General features: G+C 36.9%; 1 long non-coding RNA gene across 5 annotated transcripts in view; it reads left to right on the forward strand.

Annotated features, from left to right (window-relative positions):
• Positions 1–23,518, forward strand: part of LOC108294445 — a 106,096-nt gene that overhangs the window by 24,098 nt on the left and 58,480 nt on the right. For 4 of the 5 annotated variants that reach the window (XR_005197875.1, XR_001821041.2, XR_001821042.2 and 1 more), the window contains 5 exons: positions 10,222–10,366; positions 10,954–11,062; positions 11,662–11,774; positions 12,446–12,622; positions 13,665–13,792. This is a non-coding gene — a long non-coding RNA (uncharacterized LOC108294445). The remainder of the gene's footprint in view (positions 1–10,221; positions 10,367–10,953; positions 11,063–11,661; positions 11,775–12,445; positions 12,623–13,664; positions 13,793–23,518) is intronic. The other variant, XR_001821046.2, reaches the window with a different exon arrangement.

Consider the following 23,518-nt stretch of genomic DNA (forward strand, 5'->3'; position numbering starts at 1 on the left):
TCAAAATTTCAGACCTTGGCCAACACGAGTATGAATGTAGTGGAAAAGTTCAGATTTACAAACATTGTTTGTAAAGTCATTCTATTTTTAATTTACATTCTCTCAACCTATGTTATACAACACTGTTTATTCACTGTCTCTTTTTGTTCCTCCTAATATCAGAGAAGGAACAAACACACATGGCTTAAGGAATCCCTCTTGGACTCGCCCCAGAAACCAAAGTTTCCAAAAAGCACAAACCAAAATGGAAAACAGACAAAAAGTACATTCCAGATTTTAAGTACGTTGTCCAGTTGTTATTACTTTGGGGATTGGCAAACTTTTACTGAGCTAGTTTAGTGAGTATTTTAGTTTTTTGTGGAGAATATGAGGTCTATTGTGAACACTCATCTCTTCTGTGGTAGCTCAAAAGCAGCCAGAGACGATACGTAAAGAGGTGAGTGTAACTGTGTTCCAATAAAACTTTATTGACACAAACAGGCAGCAGCCTGGCACTGATCATGGTTTGCCAGCCCTCCATGTAGCTTCCCATTACTCCCCATTACTTTCATTAGTGACTTTTATGTTTTGATTTTTGACATCATGGAAATAAATATTAATGTTTTACTTCCATCACGAGTGAAATAGTAGGTTAGATTAAAGACAAATACAGGAGTTTCTCAAAGATTAGAAAACATTGGTGCTCTTTAAGATTTTTTTTCTCACATATTTATTTTTTTGGTGGGGGGGTGGGTTAGTGCAGAGGAACCCAGAAACCTGTATGTTGCCCACCACCTATAGAAAATAGATTTTTTCTATTTCTGAAGTTGCTGCCCACATAACTGTAAGTTTCCTGAGGGGAGCAAATAGATGAGAATTTGTCTTACACTCTTACTGTGACCAGGTGCATGGCTCATGGCACTGTCATTTTCAAATCAATGAATGAATGAAAGGGCACTATATGCTATTGTAAGTTTGATAATATTGTAGACAAAATATCAGACTTGAGTGTTTAGTTTCTTGGCACTTTGTGCTCTGTTATTCCAAAGGTTTCCAGATTGGTTGCATTAATAAAGGGCTAAAGAACTAGGCTGTTGATGATGGTGAAAGTGGGATGTGCTTTCACCTAAACCCATGTTCTGAAACAGCTACTCATGGAGGTTTTCATGGTAAGCATGTATAGATAGGTTTTTAAAAAGTAGGGTACAATTTTTATTTCTGGTGCTTTAAATCTGTTCTGTTAAAAAGAAGAAGGAACATTCCTTTTGCAGTGAATGTGGGCTGAGAGCAAGATGGATTTACTAGTATTTTCTATTCCTTAGATTTGAGGTTAACATGGACATAATGTCCTGGATGAAGCTTTGGAAGTACTTGTGAAGAGTAAATGGCCGTAAGCCAGAAAAGATGCTATGTCCCTCAATTTAAAAATGTTAGTTTTACAGAACAATGTGACCAACAGAAATTAGTAGGCTCAATGATTAAAAAAACTTGTAACTATACTCAGTGTTCTCTATGTGGAAGTGCTATGACTTATAGCTCCTTCATTTCTTTAAAAGAATACTTATAAAGATAATAGCTATATTGAAATTTAAATATGAAAAGGAACTCTACCTCCTCCCTCCCCAATTCTACTTCTTTTCCCAGAAGAACTATTAATAGATTGATTTTTGTCATATTACACTTTTTCTGTAAGTACACTTGTCTATGTGTGTGTGTAAAATCCAAGTGAGACAATAGTATACTTAATGTTCTACAAGTTGTTTTTTGACTTAATGTACGTAATGTACTATTCCATGCTAACAGATGTAAACCTCCTTCACGCTATTTATTACCGTACTGCCCTTTATATAACCATTTTATACTTTTCTTTCTTTCTTCCTTAAGCACTATAGACTGTTATGTGCTTATATTTTAAAGATACTTGTTAATTAAGGAGATGGAAACAGCTCTTCTTTCTGCGATGGGGAAATGAATATTTACCTTTATTAATCTAGTTCTAAGTGATTTATGAATGATTGTCAATGGCATTGTAGAGTTTTATAGCCCTCTACCAAATGTATCCTCAGTTCTTACAGTGATATATTTTTGCATAAATATGTGTGTCTACAGCAATACAACCCCATAGAGCTATGGCTGCACATGCATGCACACTCACATATGCAGATTTATTTATTTCAAGAAGACAGTTCAGATGGCCATGCGCAGAAGTGGAGATTATTCTGACATGTATCTGCCTTTTGTGACAATGGCATCCTAACAGAGATAGTGTGCAAATGCTGAGCTTTTAGAATATTCTACCATCCTACAATAATTGCTACATGCTTTTAGCCATATTAACAAGAGCATCTTTAGCTTCCTATGTGCCGAAACCTTTTTACTATTCAGAGACAGCTATTTTTAAAATTTCAGAATTTGCTTGCTGCCTTATTCTCTGCAAGATCTTCCCATCTATTTCAACTGTGTCAAACTATGATAAAAACAGAAGAAAACAAGGATAGACTATACATGTCACTCACGTTGGCTGAGAAATAAGCTGAGAGAGCAAGAATTAGTTGATGGAGGAATAAATGTATCATCATTTGAAAAAGAGCTCTTCCCTTTCAAGCTATATATAACCCTTCCATTGTAAACTGAGTAAGACTATTAATAGCGATAATTATAATAACACCTTAGACTTCTCTAGTGCCACATAATTTACAGAGTCTTCCTTAGCTTTTAACTCCTTTCATCTTTTTGACAATCTCATCAATTAGTCAGCACAGAACTTATTATTTCCTCTCTATTTCCCCTTTTTGCAGTTACTTCTTGCTGCTCTTTCCGCACCTGGTGCATCAGGGTCAGAGATGTAGAAGAATTCCCAGCCTTGAACACTACCCACAAGGCATTATGTTTAAGCAACATGCTTGGTGATGTGGTAGAATGTGGAAATTTGTGCTGAGGTTAACATCCCCTTAGGAGAACACAAATCATCAAAAAGCTCAGGTCAGTTAACTTAGAATGATTGAAGTCATGCTACATTTTGGAAATAGAGACCTAGGACTATTAAAAATGGATAGCATGGATTAATTCCAAAGATTTATTCTCAGTTATACTATAGAGTCATTTGCATTCCATCCATTTCTCTAGTAAATTAGCCACTGATAATCATAATTATGACCCTTAGGTACGATAAGACAATGAAATGCCTCCTGAATTATTAAAAAGTGTTAATTTATGTCTACTCTATATGCAGTTTTTGAGTATTTTACTGCATTGCCACTTGCTGAAAATTGGTTGCCTGTATGTATGATAGATACATAAGATTAAATTTTACTCATAGTAATATTTCATTAGAAGAAAGGTCTATTTCTAGTATTGAGTAAATATGGTTATATTACATATAGATTTCCTCTAGATTTCTGTTTGATATCCGTGATCTTGACTGACTTGCCTGTTAACTTTAGGTAATGACTTAAGAAAAATAATGCCAAGCATCTGCATGATGATTTATTATGAGCCAACATTGTCATATATATTATTTGATTTATTATATAAGCCCCCAAAGGCATTATTACCAACAGTTTATAAAATAAGCCTCAGGAAGCATAAGTGGTTTGCTCAAAGCCACACAGCTAATAAGTGGCAAAGAGGAGACACAATTCTACCTGCTCAAGTCAAGAACGTTTTCCACAAAGCCGCAGCCATCTTGGAAACTAGTCTCTCAGCATTTACGTCAGGGCGTTTCAGCAAGCCTTGGGCCTCTCCATACGTAAGCCCATCTGGTAGCGTGTCTTTCTAGAGCTTGTCAAAGCAGGTAATATCAGCCAACAAACCAGAGATCCAGAAACTTATAATCCTGATTATCTGTGCAAACAGATAATGTCTCCCATAATACATTGCATTCCATCAACTTGGAGAGAGGTATACAGAATGCATCCTTTTGTAGTGACTACTTTATTCTACAGTACAAGCAAGACCCATAAGTAAGAATAGTAAGCTTTGAAAGAAAATATAGGTATAGACATTCTCCACGTCCCTTGGATACAAAACAGGTTTTCCACCTTTGTTTGATAAAAAGAACAGGCAGTGCCCACTCTAAAAAGGCAGTGTGAATAAGAGAGAACTCTGAATGGGCTTGATTATCACCTCCTGCTTTTTAAAAAGATTCTAATCGGAAATCTGTTTTTAAACAAGCTGCGCTAATGTGAATAAGTGACATAGAAAAGCCATTACCTTGAACATGCTCCTATGAAAAGTAGCACAAGAAGGTGAGGGCCATCTTTGAGGAAGACAGACTTTTGCCCTTAATATTAAATAATTATCTGCAAGGAACAAATGATGTCTGAAGGTAGGGCTGATCTAGAGAAATGGGGAACACTGGGGCAGGTTTCAACTTTTTCATGAGATATTACTGATAATGTAAATTTCCAACCAGAATAAAGCTGATAACAAAGCAATACTACATTCATTTATTCTGGAATATTAAAGAGAAATGGCTTCTGTATATATAAAGCCACTTATAATTATTTCTGACATGCTGAGTGTACTGGGGACAGAGAGAATAGAGGGTGATTGGGAGAAACGAATTTTTAATGGGATGTCAGTCTTCAAAGATTTGAATGAGTAGTCCCAGAAATGATCATTCTTTAAGTATGACACTGCCACTTAATAAATGAACAGAGAAAATATTGAAAGGAATTCTGTCAACATTCTGGAACGACTGTAATTTTGCACAATCAAGCAAAATGACAAGATCAAGCTTGATGTCATGCTATACGACTTGTAATTCTGTGAAATTATAAAACTTGCGAACAAAAGGGAATGAGAAATGTGTAGCATTGGCATGGGAGAGGCAGGGAGACAGGGAGCCTGAGATTCCAATTCTGTCCCCTCTGACCTTGCTGATATGCAAATTGTTTCATTATGTAAAAAATAGCAGGGGTGAAACAATCAAGGTTTCCTACGAAAAAAAATTTCCAGTTTCACCACAGAAAAGATAAGTTTTGCATTTGGAACGTCTGAGAGCATCTGAAGTGTTGTCTCATTAAAATTTATGATCATCAGAATTAATTCACATTCATTTCTTTAAGAGCCAAATCACCTGGGTTGGATTTGTATGTGCAATCATAAAAAAAAAGCATAATGAGAAATGATGGCAGGTCTATGGAGCGGCCAATGAGAGATACTAGGTAGATGTCATCTTTTTGAAACTTTCCGTTTGATATTTGGAGATTATTTGTTGGATTTCATATATGATATGAAATAAGGAGTATCCTTTCTAAAACTTAAATATCTAAATATCTTTAAAAGAGACCCAAACATGCAACAATTAAAAAAAAAATGAAACTGCCACAAGAAAATAAAATTTTTGTATTTTGTTCAGAAAATCTGAAAAACACATTTAATGAACCTCGAGCAGCTGGGGTGTGGGGGGGTGGGTCATAGAGTAGCAGCAGTAATAGCTGCAGCTAATAATGCTTGTTGAAGATACTGGAGATAACACTGTGACTGACACTGTGGTTAAGTAACTTAAAGATGCTCTCAGATAGGAAATCTGAACATCAGATAACTTCCCCACGTAGTTACTGCAAGCGTCCATTCCCTTTGCTAGGGAAGGCTCATCCTCTCAGTGGAACCAGGTTGCCTTGTTCAGCTCCTGGCAGTCTTTGTTCTTCACATCCCCCTGGTTGTCTGTGCCAATAATTCACGGTTGAGGTTGCTGACATCTCTTGACTGTAGAAGTCATTTGTGTCTTTCCTTGTGTTTCCATTTTTCTTCTAATCATGAATTGCTATGAAGAATTTGTTTCTACTCTAACACTTCAACCGTCTCCTTCTACTTCCACGGGTTTTAATTCTAAAACTGCTGCTCACTCTATGAGACTTTCGGCAGATGGCTGTCTCTGGGACATGCTCTCCTCATCCAGAAACCTGGAAGCTGATGACTGCTGAGATCCCATTTCAGAATGAGAATTTTCTGGCCGGGCACGGTGGCTTACACATGTAATCCCAGCACTTTGGAAGGCTGAGGCGGGTGGATCACCTGAGGTTAAGAGTTCGAGATCAGCCTGACAACATGGCGAAACACTGTCTCTACTGAAAATACAAAAATTAGCCGGTGATGCATGTCTGTGATCCCAGCTACTCAGGAGGCTGAGGCAGGAGAATTGCTTGAACCTGGCAGGGAGACGTTGCAGTGCTGGGAGGTAGAGTTTGCAGTGGGGAGCCTGGGTGTGTGCAGTTAGGATTAACATTAAGACACATTGACTGCGCCTGGTTTTCAGTCTACTCTCTTTGTACCAGATGAGGCCACACACCAACTCCTTTTTTCAAAACTTTAATTCTTGACCAAGGCACTAGCTATATATCAAGACTTCCTTTATTTCAGGATTGCCAAAGAATATCTGGTCCCTGAGGTACTGGGACATGAGGCAAATGTGTCTCTCTTTATTGCCAGCTTCTTGGGGACCAGCAAGAGGCTCTCAAGTTCCATGGTGACCAAACTGGAAAAAGACAGTTCGGTGCATCCTGGGAATATCCAGGTGAAAGAGTGAGATTTACCTAGAATAGGTTCTGGGCCTCTGGGGTTTTCACGCTGTCTCTGGTGGAGGTGTCCATTTTAGAACTGAAGCAAAAAGGTTTCCATCCATTTTTTTAATTCTCTCGATAGCACTTACCGAATAGCTCTATGCAAGCTGGATGCTCAGTAATTAATTTTCTCCTAATCCCTGCATTACTTTTTCTTTGGGATGGACATTTCTATTTTATGTGCTGGAGTAGCCATTTCTAACTCACCCATGTGACCTCAAAGAGTTGGGACTTAAATATAAGCCTGAGCACTCAGATTATTGAGAAGTGTGAATTAAAAAATGGACAAGCTGAAGATAACGGACAATTTTACTGATGTTTAATTGCTCAATTGTTAAAATTGAATCACTGCCATCAAGGTCAATTTGACTTAAGTAACTCTGTCTAGAAATATGAATTATGATATAAAAACAAGGAAGCAATGCTTTTATGTTATTTAAAATCTTGCCATATAGAAAAAGCTACTTTCAGGCCAGCTGCAATGGCTTATACCTGTAATCCCAGAACTTTGGGAAGCTGAGGTGGGAAGATCATTTGAGTTGAAGAGTTTGAGACCAGCCTGGACAATACAGTGAGACCTCATCTCTACTAAAAATCCAAAAAATTAGCCAGGCATGGTGTCGTGTACCTGTAGTCCCAGCTACTGGGGAAGCTGAGGCAGGAGGATCACTTGAGCCCAGGAGATTAAGGCTGCAGTGAGCCGTGATCATGCCACTGCATGCCAGCCTGGACAACAGAGAGAGACCCTGTCACAAGAACAAAAAGGCTACTTTTAGCTTTTTAGGTGATAACATCATAAACTCTGATGACTTTTTAAGTGGTCCTGTCATAATCTGTAATTTGTCTATGTTCTTGAAAATAGGGGGAATAAAATTATTTGTGAAAATATGTCTCAGTGAATTTTTAAAGCCAAATTTTCCCTATGCTGAAAGAATTTCCTGTGAGAACAACAAATTTTTCGTAAATCTCTGTTAATACTTTCACACTACAAGGACAAATTTTAATTGTCAATGCTTAGTTGCAGCTGAAGGCTAGTCTACATAAACTAAATATAATAACAGAAGCTCATACTTATCAAATGCTCGCTTATCATGCAGTGGGGTCAGCATTTCATATGGATTAATTTATTTAATCTTCACAATCTTAAACTATAGCATTATTTTCATTCTCATTTTATAGACAATAGAACTAAGACATAGAAAAATAGAACAACTTGTCCAACTTGGAATAGGTAGCATTAGGATTTGACCTCAGTAGGCCTGATCCCATGAAGTTACATTTAGGTACATACTCTATTATTCTTAGGCCCAAATTAAAAATTTTTATTTTTACAGTTCCTTTCTTATTTGATATTTTTCACATTTACAAATATCTTAAAATATAAGTTTTGAAAGGTGTAAAGGAAATCCTGAGTGAGTTTAGAAGAACGAGCCTGGTGGACAGAGTAGTTGAGAGAGTGAAGCTCTAGTTCCAGGCATGTTAATTCCATTCATATAGGAAGGAAATAACCAATGTCAAAACACCACGTTTTAATTTAAATGTCTGTGCATAATGATATGCCAGCTTCATCACTGTGGCTAGGCCGAGCACATCACCATCTAAGAGAGTATAGACACTGGAGCCGGACTGTGCAGATTCAAATCCAGCTCTGCCATTTACTGACTACATGATCCAGGACAAGTAACTTGCTGTCTCTGTAATTCTGTTTCCTCATCTGTTAAATTGGGCTAATAGTATCTATCTTATAGGGTTGTTGGGGGATTAAATGAGTTTCTATACACAAAGCATTTAGGACAGTGCTTGGCACATAGTCAAGTACCATAAGGACGTTTGCTACTTTTATAATTACCACCACCACCACCACTACCATCATCATCATCATCAGGCGACTGAAACATTTTTGGCAACAATTATATTTATATTTATATTTAAACATTCTCAGTGTTTTCAGAAGATACAAAATTCAACTTATCTTAGATGAACTTTGCTACATAAGGCAATTAGAGCAACTAGATTTCTTTTGTTTTATAATTTGAGTGGTAATTTAAAAAACGAATCAGCCAGACATATGGCTCCATCTGAAGTTGGGATTTTGCACCCACTAAAAAAGGATTTGATGTATAAATTGTATGAATGACTACCAACTGAAACAGAGTGACGAAACACTTATCTTGAAAATCTGAAGTTGGGATTGGCAAAAAAAGAAAAATTATGAGCTACTCCCATCTGCAAAGTCCAAGTGATTAGGGAAACTGAATTTGAGTTTGACTTAACTACTTTATTTTGGGGAGCTATTGATAGAGGTAAGCTCTGATAGATTCCCAGACAGTTAAATCTTTACTTCTGCTTTCTTCGATGAATTGAAATGGATGCACTCTGAAGCCCTCTGAGAGCATTCACAGGGATGAGACAGGCTTTATTCCTCCAATACAATTTAGTCCAACTCTGCAGCTCACCTATGGGGAAGGCTGGCAAAATTCCAAAGGTGATTAGTGTTTGTTTCTATTATTTCACAGGGTGGTGTGTGTTTGGATGGATGAAAGGGAAAGACTATAATTTCATGGCTGTCAGTAGAACATTTCTGCTAAACCACTTTTTATCTAAAACGTTCAAGATGAGTCAAGGGCACGGTACTATCACCAGAATCGAATGTACCTATAGATGTTACTAAATCTTCACTGAGCAAGTTGGAAAAATGAAATATTTTCTCCAGAAGGTTGATTACCTTTTAATCCGTTTTGTTGAGATTAAAATCATCTTTTTAATTACTTAAACTCTGTGAATTTCTCTCTGTAAATATAAGCGTTGTGAGCTTAACCTGGACCAGTTAGGAAAAATATTTCATTTTAAAATTGTGCCACCACTGTCTTGTTTAGAAAGAATGACTTGGGTAAAACCAAATGTTGAGTTATCAAGTATTTCAATACCCATATTCATCATCTGCTGTAAGTATAAGCATCTTCACATTCTTACAGATTCTTTGAATTACATTCTAAATGACTACCATGTAAATAGATTAGAACAACAATCATGTCATGCTATTTTGTTGTCATGGGTCATTTTCATCAATGTTCAGTAATTTCATTGCACTTGTGTAATTAGGTGAAGAAACTCCACCCGAGCGACCATGGGTCAGCTATGTAGACTCTAGCTGCCAAAGGCGCTTCTCCTTCTGAACAGAGCGCTTTGCTCAGCCAGTGTAGACATGGCCTGATAAACAATGGAACTTCTCCCTTGAGAACTGGAGTTTGGATTGATCTAATTCTTTAACTCAAAAATATGCACAGGTTTGATGAGTGGTTAAAATGCCTGCCTTTTAGTAAAACAAGAGCTTAAATTGACAGTACTGTGAAGAATTCCGTAATTTATAATGAACTTGAAAGGCAGTAGCACTCACTGTTGCAAAAGCTAATCAAGGGACTATCAAATCGATGTTTTCACATGAGCTTAAATACCTGTGGCAGGGAGGTTGTTCCTGCAGGTTTGTATCTGTCAGGTCTTAACACTAAACCTGTCACAGTGCAACATGGTCCTGTCACTTTTAACCAGGATGTCACATACATTGTGGGAAACACCCTGCTCCATATTTTTTTTTTCCAGGATTTTACCAGGAAAAGCAAAGGTAAAAGAAAACATTTTTTTTTCTTTTTTCTAACACTGCATTTTTATTTTGCAGATTCTCAGGATGATGGAGTGAGTGTTGGAGTAGGTTGCCAGCTGTAGTTACTCCACTCGGCGCAGAATGGCTGCGGGGAAATAGAATCAGACATGCCCAAAGAATCTGCTCAGGGTGAAACAAATACCTTTGAGGTTTAAATAAGGTGTGTAAAGAATATTGGAAACATGACTTCTTGTTGTTTTGTGTGTGTGTGTGTGTGTGTGTGTGTGTGTGTGTGTTTTGGACTGTGTTTGTTGAGAAAAGAGAAAGGCTGCTGCTTTTTGCCTGTTTTTCCAACTCTTTTAATGCTATAAAATACACCCCAAATTTAACCCATTCTCTCTCCTAGGATTTGATATGTCCTATTTACTCCCTTAAAGGTCCTGTATTTAATCAAAGCTTTAGATTTTAAAAGCGTGATTCTAGTTTTGTATATCCAAAAGATTTTGATTTTGGAGATACTTTGGGAATTGAACTCAGATAGGCTTTATCATTTTTCTAGTTCCTTAGAAGAATAAATGCTATTTGCAATATAGAAGTTAGGTGCCAGAAACCTAAGAAAGTTATATTCAAATTATTTTTACACATAGATGTTCACATCGCCTTCAAATGACTCAGAAAAAAATCGAGCCAAGTCAACATTTTTTAAGAAAAGATAAACCACATTGCCTTACACGATGAGGTTGTGCTTAATAACCTATGCTTAATTCATTCAGAAACCACACAATTTTTGTTGCTATATTTTGTTAGAAAGGAAGGAGAGGCTGTTTCTACAGGTGTCATAGAAAAATCAATACTGAGCCACGGATTATTGGATCCCATAGAACCATCGAGACTTGGCAGTGAAATTCTTCCAAAGGTGAGTAGGAGCATTGATTTTCTTTCCCATGCCTGCAGAAATAAGACACAATGAACAGGGGCTAAATTTAGACTGGAAATAAGTCTGACTTGAAACTGTACTGTAAAAAAATTAGTGATACCTTTTCAAACAAATGAGAAAATGTAAGTAGAATTTGAACATATGTATTTTTCTTATTTATTTTCTTAGATTATTTTCTTTATTCTCTTGGTTACTTTTGAAAAATAAACCCCCAAAATAAATGCCTTGACTGACATTTTATCTGTAATTCAGATCCTATGATTTCTTTGTGAAATACTTGCATTAATGCAATACAAAAGAGTCTCTCTCTTAAACCTATAACCAAGAATGCAGCAACTGGTCAGTTTCTAAGAAATAGCATATTATTTTCATAATCACAATCACACTTAAAATATGAGCCCATCACTGACCTTCCTTATTTAAGCTATGTATTTTTCTAGTTAATTTGTGCTATAATGTTTAGACACAATTTTACTTGTTTACATATTTTACAGTTTCTTCTAGGTTTCTTAAAGTTAAAAAACTATACATAACGTATTGGTTGTTTGACTGCATTGCTTAGCATTCCATCCGTGCAGGCAGACGGTGTTCCTAGGTTTGGAAATATAAATCCCATGGGAAGTCAGCTGAAGAACATTTTATGCATCACTCATCCTGTTGTGAGCCCTGTGCTGTTCCCTCTCTCTACAAGGTAAGAGATTTATTATGAGTTGGCTTCCGGAAGTAGAAAATGTTGCATGCTAATGGATCTTGCTTCCAAGTGGCTTCTGGAGCTCATATAGAAATTGCTTTATAAGCAAAAGAATAATTGGAACAATTCAAGTTACGCACACACGCATGTTCATCTGTCCCCAGGTAGTGTTTGGTTATTCTATCCTGGGATCTACATTCTATAATACCTTCCTCATGTGAAGTGAGATGGTAAATTGTTCGTTTTTATAATGAATTTGAGGAGTAGAAGATTCAGGAAAATAATTTAGGTCTCAGTAGAAAATTGACAAATTACCATCTTGCTTTGTCTGGAGACAGACACAATTTGAGTTTTAGTAATTTGTGGGATCGAAAATGGATTATAAGAAAGTTAAGCCTTGTGTAGTGACTCGTACCTGGAATCCCAGCTACTTTGGAGGCTAAGGCGGGAGGACCACTTGAGCCCAGGAGTTTGAGACGGCAGTGAGCTATGATTGTGCCACTACACTCCGGCCTGGGTAGCAGAGACCGCATCCCTATAAATAAAATGACATAAAAAGATAGTTAAAATATAAAATGCTAGCAAGTTCACAGTATTATAAAAACCGTAGTATTGATTTTTGCTGGCCAGTCGAAAATTCTTACTTTTTTTTTCTTATTCTGAACTTTCAGACTGGCTGAAACAACAAGAGTTGTTTACATTTTGTACTGATCACCTAGTTAATACTCTGACTCTGATTAATACCAAAGACAGTGTTTATAAAAGAGATTCTCTATTAGAAGGATGCTCCTGCATTATTAATAAAATCACAGGGAAAATGCAACATTTTGGATGTCACATCTGATAAGGTAAGATTTTATCATGTCCCATAAGATGTGATTTCATGTGATTTTACTTATGACTATCCCAGGCCCATGAAAATTTTCATTTATCCATTTGATATAGAAATCTATAATATAAAACTTCATATACATTATTTAAACTGTGACCTAAAAGCCAGGCTACTGAATGTATTTTGTTTCTATGTAAGTCACATTCTTTTTTACTGCTTTCCTCATCCTTTGCAGCTTAGAAAACTATAACTCAATACATCATGCAGTATATTTAAATTAAAATATAAATTGTATACATCATTATTCTTGGGGAGGGGTAATTGAGAAAGGCATGCTTCTCTGTAACCCTGGACAAAGTTTGACTTTTGATGTGTGAATTCTTAAATGTGCACAAACCAAAGACAATGGTATACATACTTTGACACGTTCTGAAGTTAAAAGAGGACATGAGGATTGTGTGATAAGTGGCAGCCTTGTGTCTACTATTGTAATAACATAATGTCTGCATACGAAGAAAAAAAGTACAAAAAACAATGGCAAGATGATGGAGAAGCTGAACATAAGTAAAGGTACCTGCTGATGCAATATGAGAATAAAAATATCTAGCCCTCTGTGTATGCTGCATATACTGTAATCCATCAGAATGGAGGCACTGCCTTTGTGGTCCAAAAATATTAGTGTGTTCAACACTGCTACTTTGTATGTTTACATTAAAATCCCTCATAATATGTAAAATAAATTATCCACGTCTAAGCAATGTGATATAGTCATTCTCTGTTTGGGTTAAGCATATCTTATGACTTTCCTAAAGTGTCACAAAGCAAAGCATCTACCAGATAATTTGTGATTTGTAAAATATCATGACCCTCTGAGGGGAAGTGGTAATTAACGGAAGCCTAATTATCTTCCATGTGAAGAGGGCCTGGGATGCTGACTTTGGGGAATGCAGTGTCTTTGGCTCCTTAGCATTTTCTTGGCTTGCTTTGTTGTCGTCCTTCTGGTTCTTTCTGGATCCATCTCTCTTTTGTTTCCATTTGAATCCTCTATTGTATTCCAGTTGGCAGTTAAAGAACAGAAACACAGCAATAAGACTGAGTGGCTACATTTTCCCAGTGCCACCAACTGGGAGTTAAGCTGACTAACATTTTGAAAGCCCAGCCCATTTCATTCACAGCAGGATGGCAGGTAAAAGCATTTCCGTATTAAAGTACACACTTTGTTTCTTCGGGTTCTTGGTCTGATTTCCCTTGTTTGCCAGTTGGGGGAGAAATGAAAGTACGTTGGGGATGAAATGCCTGGGGTATTTAATCAAATGCCCAGCAACTTCTGATTATAGGATGCAAAAATTTCACTTTTGAGGATTAACTATGGTGGATTTTTCAACCCAAATGGGTGTACTCTTCTATCCAGCATGTTATGGGGCTACTTTCTACCACTGCCAAATTAGAATGTAGTAGAAGAATTTCAGGTAGTTTTAATTATTAAAAATTAAATATGTGGGGTAAAATAATCCCATTAAATTTACATGTTTGTGAAATACCTCAAACATATACGTGTGTTACACAATTTTACATGTCATTATTTGCTCCTACTAGAACAAGAAATTGAGAATGAGTTTCACAGTGTTCTGTTAATTTGATTACTGTGTCCTAAATGGTAAGTATAAACCTCCTTGTGTACTTTGTGAAGCTCACTTAATTAAGCAAATATTATAAAGCACATCACTGTGCTGATCCTTGACCTTTTGGCTTGTCACTCTCTTGTGTTGGATGTCTTTTTCTCCTGTGCATGCAAATGAAGTTTAGGGACAGAAGCAGTGAGGAAAAGCATTAGCCCTGCTCCCTGAATAGCAATGGACTGTGGAATTGTTTTTTGGAGGGGACTTCCCCTGGGAACAGTGAAATTGGGATGAATATTATCAGTTTGCATTGACACTGAATGCATTTTTAAGGAAGCTTAGATCACTCTCTAAGAGTCATCTTGGTTAGGTGAAGGCAATACATAGTTGCAGGAGGAAGACTAAAGTCCTAAGATGTGTCAGATGATGGTGATAATGTCATAACTCATTTTATGAATGAATCAAAAAGTTACTCAGCTAGTGCCTACATGCTCATATATTGAAAGAAATTTTACAAAGCCTTTTCTTTCCCTAAGTTAGAGTCTGCACATGCAGCATCTTACCATGGAATATAAACCTGCTTTGTTTTGTTTCATATTCTGTGACCATCCTATAGATATTTCTTATCAGATTAGATCAACAGTTAAAAGAGAGTACAGTGGAAAAATAAAATAACTTTTTCAAAGTTTTAGCAGGAAAAATATGAATAATTAGAGGTGAATGCAGGTGCATGTCATGACTGTACCTAGAATCTTTTCAAGGCCTTGAGTCCCTGTCTCAGTAATTAGACGAATTCTGTAGCCAGTTTGGCCTCAAGCTGACAAGGATATTCTATTTATAAATGTCCTTTGGGGCCCATGAGGAATTTTGGATACTCATTTATTTTCTTAAGAGAGATTCAGGATCAATAAGTTCAAAATATTTCAAAGTTACCCTGCACTTCTCTGTTTAGCTGTAGCAGCACTGCCATGGATATAACCAAAATCATTCAGACACTGAACAGGAAAACTCCACCGCATTCTAGTGCACTAAATGACCCCCTCATTGTCTAATTACATGAAGCCTTATGTTTGTTTAGTGCTTTCTGGTTTTCAAAGCCCTTTCCTAAGATAGTCATGAATGCGGGTAAGATTTAGAGAGGTAGGGCACAAGGATGATTTGTCTTTTTGCATTTCTTTTTCTAACTTGTTAAATGAAAAATGCTAGAGAATAAAATGTGTTCTGTTTTTTAATCAAAGAAACCACACAATGTGAATCACAGCATAATTGTCAGGAGAAGGGGAAGGAGGCAGACACCCTTCAGCTACTGAGGTTTGTAGGTGTCCACTGGCTATGTTAATAAGCTTACAGCTCAAAAGAAGGCTGAGCCAATTCTCTCTAATGTGACATGAAGATAACAGATCCCTCAAACAGATTCATCTTTAAATATGAAGATCAAGGATCCATGGTTCAGGTCAAGTACCTGCACACACATATTCATTGAGCAGACTAGTCCAAATTTTTCAACAAAATAACAAAATTAGGGGAGGGGTGAGAACAAGGACTCCTTGGGTCTAGGGGTGTTTCCCCAAGCAGGTTTCAAGCAAAACCATTTTTGATTAGAAGCTTTGTGATTTAGCTTAGAAATTCACTCTATTCTATTATGATTATTTTACTATTTTAAAAAGTTTTAATAGTAAGGGGCTTTGGCTTCCTTGCTGCAGGGATCTAGAATATTGACATATGTATGAATGTGAGTGATATGATGATAATACTAACACTTAAGTTTGGTGCACAAATGTGGTGGTTGAACCAGAATTGGACTGGTTCACATTCCTGCTCTACTGCTTAGTAGCTGTATAAACAGTTTCTAAACCCGCTTCTTAACTATAAAGTCAGGAAAGTTATCATACACACCCCCATAGAGTGGTTGTAAAGATTAAACAGGATAGAGAGTATAAAGCCTATGGTAAGAGGTTGATGAGTCTTAGCAATGACCTTTAATACTGTTGTTATTCATTGCCTGTCTTTGTATGTATACACTTATCCTCCATACAAAATTTTTCTGTATAATGCATTATGATTAGAAAACTGTTGCCTAAAGTTTCCTAATAAAAATATTAGAGAATTGTGTCAGGTGATCATGATAACTACAGAAACCGGGAAAATCGTGAAAAGCCAGTATTTCCCATCAGCATTGCCAGCCTTCCTTGAGAAGGGGCACTCTCTCCTTATTTACCCTGCCTCTCTGTTTTCCTCTACTGCTAAGACCTCCTTTCAAGTAACGACCTGAAATTCCTCCACACAAAGATCTAGATAACTGAGAACATTTGAGATGCTGCCCTTGCGAATGTAACTGACCTCTTATTAAGGGTCAAATACTAAGCCGATGAGGTTGCAGGCATCGGTAGCAGCTGGAGACATTTGTCTGACAGAATGATCTACCCCTGGCCTTCACGAACTGTCTTCAGAGTGGTAATGGTTAAGTGGGCCGATGGTTAAGGTTAGTTCTGTTGCTGAAGATGCCCGCTGGGGCTCTCTCTATGGGGTTTGTCTGACATCCTCAAAGGCTGCCTCTGTCTCTAAGCCTGGGCCATTTAGGAATGTCTGTCAGCTTTTTCGATTTTTTTTTCCTTTTCTCCCATTTCTACCTATGGGTTTTGAATCTAGTTATACCTTAAACACAAGCTGTAATCCTTTGAACATTTTTTCCTAATATTCTTTATTTTTGGATAGACATCAATTGTTTTTTGTTTTCTACCCACATCCCATCCATATATTCATTCTTGGTTGGCCATCGTATGTCTTTCACAGAGATCTGTATTCATAATTTAAAGTTTTTCACATATTTGACTATTTTTCTGAGACTTTCTTCTGAAATATATTTTTTTTCAGAATGTAACTTGCTTCACCTGTGTTTTCTGTACTCGTATTTTGGGATTTGAAGGATTGGGTTCAAGTTTAAGATATACCTTCACTAGCAATGTATGCTTAGAAAACCATTTAATTTCTCAGCTGAGTTTATCAGTGAGGTGGAAATAGAATGCTCTGCCCATAGTATTGTAAAAATCAAGTCAGATCAAAGCATTTTATAAACTCTAAAATGATGTAGAGCTTTTTATGTCTTTTTTTTTTTTTGAGACAGAGTCTCATTCTGTCACCCAGGCTGGAGTGCAATGGCACAATCTTGGCTCATTGCAGCGTCCACCTCCCAAGTTCAAGTGATTCTCCTGCCTCAGCCCCCTGAGTAGCTGGGATTCTAGGAGCTAGGCATGCACCACCATGCCTGGTTAATTTTTGCATTTTTGTAGAGATGAATGTTCACCATGTTGGCCAGGCTGGTCTTGAACTCCTGGCCCTGGGTAATCTGCCCACCTCCGCCTCCCAAAGTGCTGAGATTACAGGTGTGGGTCATCGCACCCAGCCAATGTCTTCTTTTTACTCATTACAACTAGCCGCTTATGCATTTTTTTAAAGATGGGCATGAAGAGACACATTATGTTTAATAATTTGTGAAAGAAGAGATAGGATGATCTCTCTTTGACATTGTTCCCCATTACCTGAAATAGCTATCTGTGCATTCCTATGACATACCTGTCAATGGCCTTCTCCCAGCATTATATCATTCAACATAGAGACAGCAGAGAGGAGAATTTTCTCAGATGTAAATGTTAGAGAAGAAACATCCTCTGGTAAACAGAAGCAGCCTGCCCTGATGGGCCACATCCACAAACTGTTTCTCAGGGGTCCAGATCCTTTTTGAGAGCATCAGTATATGACATGGTCAGACTGAGTTGTTCCCAGTCAGTCAAAATTTTGGACTGAAATCAGGAGGCATGAGTGCTTCAGAATCCTCTACACAAATGAGGGATGATATAAGTTAATATTTATCAAGGGCCTACTATGCCTAAGACATTTTCAATAATAATGACTGCTGACTTGGGGTTTTTGCTAGACACTGCGTAGGCACTGAACTACATATTTTAACCAAGTTATCTGATCCTTAAACCACTGTGACACTGGGATTATTACATCCATTTCACAGTTCAGGAAACTGAGGGCCATCTGACACCAAAGCCAATATTTATTGGGTTTTCCTTGGGAAAATGCAAATATTGTGATATGCATTGTGCAGCTAGAGCCATTGGGACACAGAGTGTTAAGTAACTTGTCCACATAGCTCTATGTGAAAGAGCTGAAATCCCATTCAGGTTGGCTCGGCCCCGAACATTCCACTGCACTAACTTGCTGAGTATTTCTAATCTTGGGAAGAATCTTTCTTTTTGTTTTCTTTTAATTAACAATCAACTATGGATTGATGCTTTCATAAAATAATACAATTGAATTACTAGAAAAATAAAATTAAAACCCAGACATATAAAACAGAAACTCAATTTTTTATTATTAGATTCAACAAACATAAAGTTACTCTGTCACCTTACTACAGGTGTTTCTAAATGATTGCTCACCATGTCTCTGCCTTTTTTGTGGTGGGCCAGTAACAAAACTGCCGGACTCAGCAGCCAGCCACAGACAAGGCTTCGAGGAGCACTTGTCTAGGACTGTGGAATATGACCTAGCTGAAGATAAGGCAGTTTCCTCATTCATTAGCAGAAGTCTTGTAGGCATGGATTTAATTTCGGTATTTACCAGTGAGGCCCTTGGATCATACCCAGGTAAGAAATAGACTAAAACATAGTTAAACGTGAAAAGTCATTGCCCTGACTTTTTGTGCTTTTTTATCTAGGGAAAGTTAAATGGCATGTCTTAACAATATGCCCACAGGAATTAAATTAATTTTGTATGGAGTGCATATTTGAAGGCTTACTGTCTTGTAACCTACAAAACCAAGAAATGTAGACCACTGTAAATTAGCTTATTTGATAAAGTAGAGATACTGCTGTATTGTAGGTATATTACTTTTTCTCCAGAGGACAGGCTCATTGTTGTGTTGATTAATTAACATTCTCAACCACTGTATCCAAGCAGGTTACAGAAATTAAAAGTTGCAGGATAACAAAGCCAGCAAAGCAAACATTTCTGGTTAGTTCCACAGTGACACTAGAGAAATGCTTGCCACCTGACTCTCTTTGCTGGGCAGAGCAAGTTAGGTCAGCATTGGTCCCCTTTTCAGCATTTGTGAAAGCAGATTTAGAATGGCCATGAAAAATAGCCAGTTAGTGTCATTAAGGGAAAACTGGGACCATAGCAGGTACCTATCTTCACCCCTCTAGAAATATCCACAGAAAATAGATGAGAGAACAAACCTTAATAAACAGACGATGTAAAAGTTGCTCTTTTTGTGCTTATTTGGCACTAGCATATGCCAGATTTCAAGGCAAAACTTAATTTATCCTGTTTCCTGGCCCACCCGCTCAAAGCACATTACTGTTGTTTAGAATGCCATGTTAACTCAGTATTAGTATGAGTTACGATCAATAATAATTGGACTTTAACTTCAAGGAAGAGGTACTAGATTAGAAGATCTGTTTGGACCAATCATTGCATTATATGTATCATAGTCACGTCAATGTAGGACTTTTTCTGCAATCAATGGAGGCAAAAATAATGGCAGAAAGTAGAAAAAATCCTTGTTTGTCCTATAATGGAGATTTTCTTGACCATTAAATTGGTGACCTTAGTGTCCTGAAGTTCAAATGAAACTCCTTCCTTCTTGTTTTAAACAATGCTCTGTCTTGCTGTCAAATCTGTTATTTAAATTTAATGTAATAATTCATGCATTGATTATTCATTGATGGAATGCCCATTTATATACCAGGTCCTGTGGGATTATTGCTAGATGTTGGAGATAAAACTATGAAGACTTGATTTTGCCTTCAAGACGTTTTCACCTTGGTTGTGGAGGCACACAGATGCAGAGATTGGTTTCGAACTTCTGGGGCTCAAACGATCCACCATCAGCCTCCCACAGTGCTGGGATTCCAGACGTGAGCCACCGTGGGGCCACAATGAACGTAGAACTGACAAGCTCTGGCTGTCAAGTCAGGAAGTGCTTCACTAAGTAGTTGACATTTAGCCTAGATAAGGAAAAATAAATAAGAGTTCTAAATGTAGTAATGGTAAACACATATTAACATTTTTGTGCAATATGACTTCCTTGGGCTCTTTTTATTCATGACCAATTTTCTTGGGAGTCTTAGTCTCCCAGTAGGACGCCTGTTTTCATGGAATCCTTCATGTTGTTTTTCTGCTTCTCCACGTCATGTTCCTTGTGTCTGGGCAATAGCTAAAAGTTAGTGTAGTTAAAAGCAAATTTTGTTTATGCTTTCCGTATTTCTCTACTGCCTGTCTTTACCATATTGATTGCCAACAGCTTCCTTCTAGTTTTAAAACCTTAGCATCTATTGATTATTTTAATTTTCTTTTTCTCCTACCAAAATTCATCAGGAATTAACAGGTTCCCAACTTTTAAATAGGACTTCAGTCATGCCTGCCAGGATCCGCAATACAAGACATACCTAAGATAGTATTTAATTTTTTAAAAACAAAAGCTTATATGGACTCAATTTTAGCTATGTGAACTTTGACCACATGGAGACTTTTGTTTGAAAAAATTAAAATGAGTAAATTATCTATAGGGAGATTAAAGAATTTTAAAAACACTCTCTTTCTATTATTATTATTATTTTAATTCCAGGGAAAAAAGGTGAGATGCTTATAAAAAATATTAGCACTTTGAGGACTAATGACTGTTACCATGCCCTGCTAACCGGCAAACCAGACAAAGTCCGCAGAGAAAAAAGATAATGTTTAACAATGGGAAAATTTCCCCAAGTGAGCCAAATAAGCCTCCTCGTGATGTTTAGCTGCAAATTAGACATTGGTGAATCCACTCAAACTTGGAGTCGTTAACAGATGCCAACGCTATAGTAAATGTCAGCTAAAGTGTGAAGGGAGCAAATCCCTGCATGCCTCCAGAAAGTGGAAAATGTCCATCTCACATCTTATTTTTGTACAGACACTCTTTCTATCCCTATCTAGAATACTGAAGTTCAGACATGGATAATGACTAATGCATCTTAAGATGCTCACAGTCAGTGCTAGCTAAATATAAGTCACTATTCATTTATTAAGAGAGACCGATATAATTAAAAGTTTTTTTTTTTTTTTTTTAATTTTTTTTTCTGAGACAGAGTCACTGTGTCACCCAGGCTGGAGAGCAATGGTGCCATCTCGGCTCACTGCAACCTCTACCTCCCAGGTTCAAGCAATTCTCAGCCTCCTGAGTAGCTGGGATTACAGCCATGCACCACCACACCCTGCTAATTTTTGTATTTTTAGTGGAGATGGGGTTTTACCATGTTAGCTAGGTGAGTCTTGAACTCCTGGCCTCAAGTGATGGCTCACACTTGTAATCCCACCACTCTGGTAGTCCGAGGCGGGCAGATCACTTGAGGTTGGGAGTTGGAGACCAGCCTGGCCAACATGGCAAAACTCCATCTCTACTGAAAATACAAAAATTAGCTGAGCATGATGGCATATGCCTATAATCCCAGCTACTTGGGAGACCGAGGCAAGAGAATTACTTGAGCCTGAGAGGCAGAGGTTGCGGTGAGGAGAGATTGCGGTGAGGAGAGATTGTGCCAGTGCACTTCAGCCTGGATGACAGATTGAGACTCCATCTACCAAAAAAAAAAAANAAAAAAAAAAAAATGCACAAATGCACAACTTTAATGAATAGGTTTAATCTAAATCTTAAATACTAGGTTATCTAGAATACGTTTCTTATTTTATGTCAGTATTTTCATCATAATATTACAATACTGCCTTAAAAGCATTATTAACTCAGTAATCTTCATGTATAAAGAGTATGAAACCATAAAACCCCACCTTTTACTTTTTGGCTTTTGTATTACCAATAAAGAAGGATTCTAAGAATTGTATTTATTTTTGTGAACATGAAGAAAAAAGGAGTCCCTAGAAAAATTAGATTTGCCTGAAGGAGTCACTTACATGTATTTTAAATATTTATTTACACTATATCTTGGCTATCCTAATGCATATGGTTTCAGACATCAATTTGTTTTATATCCAGGATATGAGGATAGGGAAAATGAGTGATTTCTCTTTATGCATTGCTCTACTGAGTTCTAGTTTTTGGACACAGAACATGACTCTTGGACTTTCTCTCTCTTATTAGAGAAGGAAATGGTAAGGGAAGTAATATAAGAAGAATTATCTTCCTAGAAACCTTGGTCACCCCTGTGAGTCTCTCATTTTAATCTTGGTGTTATGTTCATTTTTATTTCACTTTGCTAGTCATGGCTTATGAAATATTTTAATTGGAAAATACTTGATTCTTATTTTCTCTTTGGGATTTATACTTTGAAATAGTGAAATTTACTGTCTGATGTGCAAATTATTCAGAAGTGTCTAAAGAAAATCAATATAATGGTTTCTCTTAAGGCACTTGCCAGGACAATTAGAAAAATATTAATAGATAACTCATTATGCTTACAGAATCACACATGAGCATAAAAGTGGTTCTGATTTAAGAATGTCTGGGTAATCAATGATTAATGCCAGTCTTGTCAAATGAGTGGCTGCTTGAAAAGAATTTGGGTTTTGAAAGTTTAAGCAAAAATTGACAGCAGCATAGGGCTGTGTTTGGATCTCTTGCATGGTAGCACACTGGCAGATGCTTAGTTCTGACAACAAACACGAACAGGTTTACAGTGAAACTGAGTAACATTTGTCTTCTGCAGTAATGAATTCTCATTGTGAATTGCAAGTGGTTTCTTTCATGCAAATCATGAATATAAAATGGTGGCAATGCCATGTATTACATGTTTTACTCACTTCGGTCATTCTTACCCATTAACTAACAAAATGTATATAGCTGCTATTTCATATCAATAATGGGGTCGATGGTACACAGGTGGCTTCTGTTTTACTAAGATCACTTTTATTTTTTATTTTTCTAGAGCTTTCAATGTAATTCAAAGACAATTTTAGAGCTCGGTTTAAGTTTTGATATCACTGCTGCGACAGAGTTCTTAAAATGAATTTAAGATATCTACTTATAAGATTCTTATTACAAAAAAAATTTCAAAATTTCAATTTGTACATTTTCAGATGGGATAGAAAGAAAGTATGGTCAGATCTTATTACCTGAAAACCAGTTTATTGTCTTATACATTGCCAAGAGGATAAATATGCAATAAATGTAATACATGCAGATGTGAGCCATTTAAACTGTTTATTGACTTCTGTATAAATGAGGTCATTTAATTATTCTAAAACCCATATATTTTAATAAAAGTATTTGTTATAACTATTTTAAGTACATTTAA

The sequence above is a fragment of the Cebus imitator genome, unplaced genomic scaffold, assembly GCF_001604975.1.
Source record: "Cebus imitator isolate Cc_AM_T3 unplaced genomic scaffold, Cebus_imitator-1.0 Scaffold18, whole genome shotgun sequence".
Classification (NCBI taxonomy): Eukaryota; Metazoa; Chordata; class Mammalia; order Primates; family Cebidae; genus Cebus; species Cebus imitator.